General features: G+C 49.4%; 1 pseudogene; it reads right to left on the reverse strand.

The window, feature by feature from the left end:
• Positions 1–2,083: 2,083 nt before the first annotated feature.
• On the reverse strand, positions 2,084–6,501 carry LOC100393747 (tubulin alpha-8 chain-like; annotated as a pseudogene).
• Positions 6,502–7,175: the final 674 nt, after the last annotated feature.

Consider the following 7,175-nt stretch of genomic DNA (forward strand, 5'->3'; position numbering starts at 1 on the left):
TTTGAACCCAGGAAGAACTGCTAATATGTATGGATTCATGTGCCATGTGAGAGGAAGAGAAGGAAAGAAAACATGAGCTCACTGGTTTCTGGATGAAAATAACTGGCAGAGCAGACTAGAGGCACTTGCCACACATGAACAGACCCAGATCTGTTAGTAGGCATTTTCATAGGGCAGGTTTCTCCAATCTCTTTCCCTTCCTTGTGTGCCCTAATTCCACCTCTAACCCCAGTACTAGAGGAACCAGTAGGTTAGGAGTCTCCCAGGTACAGCTCTGAAGAAAGATTCCAGAGTATAACAGAAAAATCAAGGCCAGGTGCGATGGCTCACGCCTGTAATCCCGGCACTTTGGGAGACCGAGGCAGGTGGATCACCTGAGGTCAGGAGTTCAAGACCAGCCTGACCAACATGGAGAAACCCCGTCTTTACTAAAAATACAAAATTAGCTGGGTGTGGTGGCGCATGCCTGTAATCCCAACTACTCCGGAGGGTGAGGCAGGAGAATCACCTAAACCCAGGAGATGGAGGTTGCAGTGAGCTGAGATGGTGCCACTGCACTCCAGCCTGGGCTACAGAGTGAGACTCCATCTCAAAAAAAAAAAGAAAAGAAAAATCAACCGCTATAGCAAGGGAGACTTGTGTTGCTCACAAAAGAAAGGGGGCACAAGTATGGACACACACCCATGTTAGAGCCACGCTATTAGCGAATTAAGACACATGAACAGAGTAGGTTGAGGCCCTTGTCTCTTTGGGCCTATGAGGACTAAGAGAAAGGGGAAATAAAGCCAAGCAGAAGACTGTCAGACCTCTTTGCTCAGAAATGCAAATACAGAGGAAGATGGGGAAAAAGGAAGAGGCCCAACACATGGGGACCAACCAGCACACAGGGCCACAGCCCCTCTGAACCTAAGCACGCAGTTTCATAGTAGGGCAGTCCATGACCCTGGGCACTATGCTGTAGGCTCTGGGATTCCATCCTCTCAGCAAATGCCGTCCCAGGGATCAAGCAGGCAAGGCCCACAGATGCTGGGAATCAGTCTCTACATTAATGCTGGTAACCAGTTCCCTGAAGCCAAAGCAAGGCCACGGGTAACACTTAGGCAACCTCAAGGCTCACTGGTGCTTGAGAGAGGCAGACACATGCTAGAATTAAGTGTCCAAACCCAGAGTTGGTAGATCCAGGCCAAGAGTATGGGTGGCCCTCGCCTTTCTGGCAGGGGCTGGGTTAGGTTCTGCTCAGTAGCCTTGCCAGGACTCCATGGAGATTCTCTGTGGTTGCAGAGTACATAAGCTTACAATCTCTCCTGACTGAGGGGACTTTGAGCACATTATTTAAAGGCAGCCTGGCCAGGTGCAGTGGCTCACGCCTGTAATCCCAGCACTTTGGGAGGCCGATGTGGGTGGATTACCTGACGTCAGGGGTTTGAGACCATCCTAGCCAACATAGTGAAGCCCCTTCTTTACTAAAAATACAAAAATAAGCTGGGTGTGGCGGTGCACCCCTGTAATCACAGCTACTCAGGAGGCTGAGGCAGGAGAATCACTTGAACCCAGAAGGCAGAGGTTGCAGTGAGCTGAGATCATGCCACTACATGCCAGCCTGGGAGAGAGAGAGACTGTGTTTCAAAAAAATAAATAATAAAAGCAGCCTCCTGGAATGTGGACTGTTCTAGAAGGGGCCATCAGTTTAGTCCTTAGCTACCACCAGAACCTTTTACTAACATAGATCTCGCCAGGCGCGGTGGCTTATGCCTGTAATCCCAGCACTTTGGGAGGCTGAGGCGGGTGGATCACGAGGTCAAGAGATCGAGACCATCCTGGTCAACATGGTGAAACCCCGTCTCTACTAAAAATACAAAAATTAGCTGGGCATGGTGGCGCGTGCCTGTAATCCCAGCTACTCGGGAGGCTGAGGCAGGAGAATTGCTTGAACCCAGGAGGCAGAGGTTGCAGTCAGCCGAGATCGCGCCATTGCACTCCCGCCTGGGTAACAAGAGCGAAACTCCGTCTCAAAAAAAAAAAATATATATATATATATATATTGATTTCTGAAACCACATGTGACCAGATATGGCTACGGCTCTAGAACAATAGTTCCTGATTTCCTCCCTAGGAACTCCGTTGAGAATAAGACATAAGACTTCTTGCCTACGAGTCTCACAGGTACTTTTAAAATTTACTTCATAGCCAGGTATGAGGTGGTGCCTATAGTCCACCACATGGGGAGGCTGAGGCAGGAGGATGGCTTGAGCCCAGGACTCCAAGGCTGTAGCATGCTGTGACCACATGTGTGACAATAACCATGACACTCCAGCCCGTGCAACACAGTGAGACCCTGTGCCTTAAAGGAAGTTGTTTCACATGTTCATAGTCCCAGGCTGGAGACCACTGCTTTTTTTGTTTTTAATCCTGTTTCTTGGACCTTGCCTTTTAAGACATCAGGGTAGAGCCCTCAAGTCTAAGATGGCTGCTGCAGGCAGGCCTGTGCAGACAACCTCTACCGCCCTCTGTTGGCCATCAGGCAGGAGGAGAGTGAGAAGTGCTTGATTCCTTGCGGCACTGGAGCCCAGCAGTTTCTGTCCCAGAATACTGGGGGCAGATAAACCCTTGGCAGCTTTCATCAAAACCTCTAGAAGCCTTACTCTTCCTCGGGGTGGGCTGGCAACAAGGGGGCACAAATAGGGACCCCTGTGAAGTCGAAGTTCTACAGCCTGGGTGCTGAGCTGGCAAAGAGCTGTCAGGGTGGGCCACTCACACAGGAGAAAAGCAGTGCCAACCCTTCTCTAGACACGCCCTGGCTGGAGGCCCTAGCAGCAGAGGCCATCTTGCCCTTTCACTTAGAAAGACATCAAAGGGGCTGGGCGCGGTGGCTCACGCCTGTAATCCCAGAACTTTGGGAGGCTGAGACAGGCAGATCATGAGGTCAGGAGATCAAGACAGAGACCATCCTGGCCATAGTGAATCCCCGTCTCTACTAAAATACGGAAAAAAAAAAATTAGCCAGGCATGGTGGCGCATACCTGTAATCCCAACAACTCAGGAGACTGAGGCTGGGGAATCGCTTGAACCCAGGAGACAGAGGTTGCAGTGAGCTGAGATCGTGCCACTGCACTCCAGCCTGGTGAAAGAGTAAAACTCCATCTAAAGAAAAAAAAAAAAAAGACATCAAAGGAAGCTGGGAATCTTAAAGATGGCCCACTGCCTGGGCAGAATTCCACACAGTTCCAGATCACTTGCAACATCAACAGTATTAGTAGGGATTCAGGAAACAGCTATACACACACAACTGAGGTACGAGAGACCAGGTGTTACAGGTGCCAGGACCCCTAGAACTCATGCTCATCCTCGCAAAGACTCTGTGCCTACTTCATAATCCTTCTCCAGGGCAGCCAGGTCCTCATGCCTCAGACAGCTCCCTTTCCTCCAAGCCCTTGCCCTCATACCAATGCATGAATGCCTGATTGGCATACTTCAGGTCAAACTTGTGGTCCAGGTGGGCCCAGGCCTCGGTGACGGCTGTGGTACTGCTCAGCATGCAGACCTCCCGCCGAACCTTGGCTAGGGTACCCCCAGGCACCACTGTAGGGGGCTGGTAGTTGATACCAACCTAAGAAGAAACAAAGAAGTCTAAGTGCCTGATTCTATGTTTCCCAGAAGGTCTGTACAGGGATCCCCATAACTGGAGAAGGGGCATTTAGCAACTTATAAGAAACAAAGATGGAGGAAGATTATCAGCATAGGGAAATAAGTCTAGAATGAGGGAGCTTCTGCAAGACAAGTGACTTCAAAGTCACAGTCAAGGAAATGGGTGGACTCTTACATGGAGACAGAGCAGCATAATGCCTGCTCCTCGATTAGATCACGACTGAAAAACTGACTATAAAAAGCATTTGTGGGCTGGGCGCAGTAACTCACACCTGTAATCCCAGCACTTTGGGAGGCCAAGGCAGGCAGATCACTTCGAGGTCAGGGGTTTGAGACCAGCCTAGCTAACATGAAGAAACCTCATCTCTACTAAAAATACCAAAAATTATCAGGGTATTGTGGCACACGTCTGTAATCCCAGCTACTCGGGAGGCTGAGACAAGAGCATTGTTTGAATCCTAGAGGCGGAGGTTGCAGTGAGCTGAGATCCCACCACTGCATTCCACTCTGGTGACAGAGCAAGGCTCCATCTCCCCCTGCCCACAAAGAGGAGTGAGTTTAAACAAGGTCAGGAAAGCAAAAATAAGGGAAACAGACCTAGATGTTAAATCCAGGTAGTGGCTCTATGGGTGTTAAACGAACTAGTATCCCTCCTTTCCTGTAGTTAAGAAAACTAAGTTTTAAAAATGTTAAACTTAGGGAAAAACTCCAATTAGAGCTAAATTTAACCTACTTTAAACACTAGTCTACCAGAATATGTAGTTTTATTTTTTAAGAAACAGGGTCTCACTCTGTTGCTGAGGCTGGAGTGTGGGGTACGATCATAGCTCACTGCAGCCTCAACCTCCTGGACTCAGATTATCCGCCCACCTCAGCCTTCCGAGTAGCTAGAACTGTAAGCACATGCCAGCATGACTGGCTAATTTTTTTTTTTTATATTTTGTACAGATGGAGTCTCACATTGCCCAGGCTGGTCTCAAACTCCTGGGCTCAATCCATCCTCCCACCTCTGCCTCCCAAAGTGGTAGGATTATAGGCCTGAATCATTGCACCCAGCCCAGAATATATAATACATTTTAGTGGTTCTCATTCTCAAAAAAAAAAAAAAAAAAGTCAATTTCCCATTACTGCCTCTAGGGACAGCAAGCTGGCCATGTCCTAAAGGCAGCCTATTCCTCCTCCAAGTAGCTAAAGATCTTCCTAATATGGAGGCAGAAACAGTCTGCCTCCCAGATTTCCTACCCCTCATTTCCAGTTCTGAGCTGCAGGGCAACTCCTCCACACTAGCAAGCAGCTACTATCTCTGCCTCTCCTCCCGTTGTGGTCATGTTCACAGCAGTGCCACGGGGCGGGAAAGCTATATATGTTTTCTAATGCCACAGCTGCCATCTTTAATCTATCTGGAATCTTATTCCTGAACAAAACCCTTAAAACAAACTAGGTCATATGCCCAGCACCCTGAAGAGGGTGGGGCATAAATGAGTGCTTCTTGCTCAGTACTGCAAAAGGAAGAGAACGCATTCACAGATGCAGAACACAAGAATCCTTCTGACCTTCAGATCCGAACTCTCCCCGTCATCTGATAATGGGCCTCTCTGGCTTCTAAAAGCCTTCCCTTCTGAGCAGGAGCCATAGCACGTGGTTATGTCCCTAGCACAAGTGATGAGAAGGCCATTCTCCCCAGTGTGACTGGCTGCTCTGGGAATGCCTATTTACCAGGCTAAGTAAAATGAAACAGATACTCTTCATCAAGGCAGTATTTCAAGTAGAATCCACCCTAGCTTACAGTCCAAAGGCCTGGCTTCTAGACCAGCTGAAATCTATCTAGTTAGACATCCTCTAGCAGGGCACAGTGGCTCATGCCTATAATCCCCACAGTTTGGGAGGCCATGGTGGGTGGATAACCTAAGCCCAGGAGTTTGAGACCAGCCTGGGCAACATGGTTCAGCCCCACCTCTACAAAAACGACAAAGCTAGCAGGATGTGGTGGCACAAACCTGTGGTCCCAGCTTCTGAGGAGGCTGAGGTGGGAGGACTGCTTGAGCCTAGGAGGTCGAGGCTGCAGTGAACCAAGATCACTCCAGTGTGCTCCAGCCTGGGTGACAGAGTAAGATCCTGTGCATCTGTTCCTCACACCTGCTCTGCAGAAAGCTCCTTCTCACCAGGAACACAGGCCATGCGCTAACTGCCCTTTACCCACTTGCCTTGAAACCTGTGGGACACCAGTCCACAAACTGGATATTCCACTTGGTTTTAATGGTGGTGATGGCGGCATTCACATTCTTGGGGACCACCTCTCCACAGCAGAGCATGTGGCAGGCCATGTACTTGCCTTGGCGAGAGTCACACTTGACCGTCTGATTGCAGGGTCCAAAGTAGGCACTGGTGATCTCTGCCACTGACAGCCACTCATGGTTGACCTTCTCAGCTGAGATACTGGGCGAGCAGGTCACCAGGGGAAAGTGGATACAAGGGTAGGGCACCAGATGAGTCTGGAACTCTGTGAGGTCCACAGTGAGGGCACCGTCAAAATGCAAGGAAGCAGTGATGGAGGACACAATCTGGCTGATGAGCCGGTTGAAGTTGGCACAGGTAGGGCACTTGAGGTCCAGGTTGTGGCAGCAGATATCAGAGATGGCTTCATTGTCCACCATGAAGGCAATCTGAGTGCCCCAGGGTGGTGTGGGTGGTCAAGATGAAGTTATAGGGTTCTACAACTGCCGGGGACACTTGAGGGACCAGGTAAATAGCAAACTCCAACTTGAGCTTCTTGCCACAGTCCACAGAAAGCTGCTCCATCAGCAGGGAGGTCAAGCCTGAGCCAGTGCCACCCCTAAAGCTATGGAAGAGCAGGAAGCCCTGAAGCCCCACTCATCTGTCTGGAGTAGGAGATAACATCGTTAAGGATGCAGATGGCACGTCACCTGCTCCAACCCTCTTTTCCTGAGGAAACTTCTGTGTTGAAAGCTACTATTACCCAACTACACTTGCATTAACTTCTGTATTTTAGGAAGACTTTGAAGTATAAAGCGTGTGCATCTTATTGGATGTACGGTGAATGATTTGACATGCATAGACACCTATATAACCAAACCAACAGAGATAAAGAAATTCTCATCACCCTCAGAAAGTTCCCTCATGTCCTTTTGCTTCACCTCCATAGAGGTGAAAAAAGATCACCTGTCCAGGTGTGGTGGACCTCAGCTGTCCAAAGTGCTGGGATGGCAAAACCTCATCTCTACAAAAAAATACAAAAATTATCTGCGTGTGGTGTATACCTGCAGTCCCAGCTACTCAGGAGGCTGAGGTGGGAGGATCGCTTGAGCCCAGGAGGCGGAGGTTGCAGTGAGCTGTGACCACACCACTAGTGACACTCCAGCCTAGGCAACAGAGCGACTCTCTCAAAAAAAAGATTATCTACAAGAGGGTTGGAGTTCCTGGGGAAAAGATGACCCGGAAAGACAGTGCTGTGTCTATGCAATGGTAGGGATGAGACAGGATATAAGATTTGCAGTCAGAGCCAGGCCCTC

Source organism: Callithrix jacchus, chromosome 19 (assembly GCF_049354715.1).
Source record: "Callithrix jacchus isolate 240 chromosome 19, calJac240_pri, whole genome shotgun sequence".
Taxonomy (NCBI): Eukaryota; Metazoa; Chordata; class Mammalia; order Primates; family Cebidae; genus Callithrix; species Callithrix jacchus.